The sequence below is a fragment of the Montipora capricornis genome, chromosome 11 (assembly GCF_036669925.1).
Source record: "Montipora capricornis isolate CH-2021 chromosome 11, ASM3666992v2, whole genome shotgun sequence".
In the NCBI taxonomy this organism is placed as follows: domain Eukaryota; kingdom Metazoa; phylum Cnidaria; class Anthozoa; order Scleractinia; family Acroporidae; genus Montipora; species Montipora capricornis.
This window is the reverse complement of record NC_090893.1, coordinates 26386173-26388672: the sequence shown is the minus strand read 5'-3', so window position 1 is coordinate 26388672 and position 2500 is coordinate 26386173.

Sequence of the window (2500 nt, the reverse complement as noted above, 5' to 3'; positions counted from 1 at the left end):
AAGTTTTTGTGATGGTAATTAGTTCTACTTTACATATGAATGAAAACTAATTTTCACAACAAAAACTTAGCACTTAAACTCGCTTTCAAGAAGAGGTAGACATGAACTCGGAAATGGCCTATTAAAGAGGCTTCTGCCTTGAAGGAATCTAAATGTGCGTTTTTGGTTCCATTCTTGTTCAAACGAGCGACAACAACTCACGCGGTTTAAAACTGAGCGGAAAAAGCAGAACTTAGCGAGTGCTCTTGGTATCCAAAACGAAAATTGTGGGTAACCACGCATTTTTCAGAAATAATTGAGCTACAATTTGCAAAAGAACGCCATACATTGCTTTGTATTTTAAAGCTTTTTACAAATAATATCGTTCAATGATTAATTATCTTCGCAAAGTGCGTGTTTACCCCCAATTTTCTTTATGGATTTCAATAACACTTGTTAAGATCTGCTTTCCCTCATATTCAGTAAACCGAGAAAACATTCCTTTGAATTAGTAGGCACCGTCCTTAACTGAAAATAGGCCGCAAGAATAAAAATGGCAATGACTAAACCATCAATAAAAAACTGGTGACGATAAACAAATCGACTACTAAGTTAAATTGTTAATATGAGATGTTTGAAAAGTGCTAACAATTGCTATCAAGTGTCTTTTTTGTGAAATGTTTTGTATGAAATTTGCACAAAACCTACATTTTTCGACCTCGTGTGCTCGACAAGAGAAAATCGCGCCACCAAGACAGTTCGGCTAGACGTCAAGGGTGTCGTAGTTCCTCAAGAATGACACTGGTCCGAAAGGCGCTTAATTTAGGGGAGAAATTGAGAATTTATCTTCAAGTGCTGACCTCCTTCATTAAACCTTAAATTTGATTATTTCACGTTTTGGTTTTGCGGACAACGGCAAAGAAATGAAACGCACGCGCAGGGGGTGGAAAGAAAATGTTTTTGCCCACTAAATATGCACATTCTTGACGTTGTCGTTGTCGTTGTCGTTGCCGTCGCCTTTGTCGTAGCTTAAGTTCCCTAATATCCCTAAATCGTCATGTGCATGCGCTCGATCCTCAATTATAAGAATTCGGAGGCGGGCTTACGAGCTTATTGTTGTCTTTGTTTCAACTTAAAACGCTTATAATGACCTGATATCAAAGTTGAGCAAAGTTGGAGCCAACGATTCTATATCAAACCCTATAAAGCAAACTTGACGCATAGTACATCTCGTTTAAAGGCGCTCCCACAAGACGCTGCTGTTGCGGAGGATCAAACCAGTTCTCTTTTTCCTTATGTAAGGAAGAACGGCTTGAATGGCACGAAGAACTCCAAAGAAATTCACGTCAAACAGTTGTTTGGCCTTTTCCACTGGTATCGCCTCGAAACGCGTCGAACATGCCATATCCAGCGTTGTTAACTGTTACATGAAGAGTTATTGAAAAGGTAAAACAGTTTGCAACTGCAGAGATTCGTTACGATATAATTTATGTTATTTTTTTTCCAATTTTAGTTTCAAGCTGCAGGGACAGAAACGAGGAGAGAGTTAGTCACGGTTCACATATTTTATTCCACGCGGACAGAAGGCCTCCCCTGTCGAAGAGTTTCATGTTTACTCTGGGTTTGAAGTAGAAATTGAAGATCCGTACGGACGAAATCAATGCTATTATTTCAGATCTTTAAATTGTTATGTTAAACAATGTTTTACTTTGTCATTCAGGAGCTTATGGCAACGAGCCTCGCTATGCACAAAATTACTGAGTTCAAAAAATAGAAAGATGCACGCGAAGGTTGACTCATGCTAAGTGTTTTTGTTTTTTGCGTTTTGTTTGTTTGTTTATTTGTTTGTTTTTGGATTTTTTGTTTTGTAAACGGAGCAAAATGACATTGGCCTTATATTATATGGAGCTTAAAGGGGCTGTGTCGCGGCAGCTAAATTGATTTTGTGTTGTATTACCAATTACCCCCCGGGGGGTGGTCTTATATGGGTTATATAGGTATGTGCGGATGTTGGATGGTGTTTGCAGTGGTGTGCACACGAAGAAACAACTCCCAACAACGTAAGGACGTGTAGTACATTATGGGAAAGATACAACCCGTAAGACTTTGTAAACTCACAAAATTCGCCTGCCATCTTGTTGCTGTCTCCATGGAGACCATATCTAATATGCGTGCGTGACCCCAACAATGTCGGAAGAGCTGTGCAAACGGATCTAACATTGTTGCGCTGATTCGGCACTTTGTAATTTGGCGAATTCCTCAAAACTCAAAGAGCTTGTCTGGTAAAGAAGAATGTTCCGATTAAGTGAAAAGCTTTTGATAACCAACAATTGTGTTTGCATAACCATTTCACTTCAAGCATACTCAAATAAAATCCTTAAAAGGCCACTTCGGAAAATACCATAATACTCTTTGTTTGTCCACCAAATTTTGCATAAGCATTGTTTCCAGTTTCTCTTTGGACTTACAATGGTCCCAAGAGAAAACAAAAACAATGCTTATGCAAAATTTGGGGAGACAA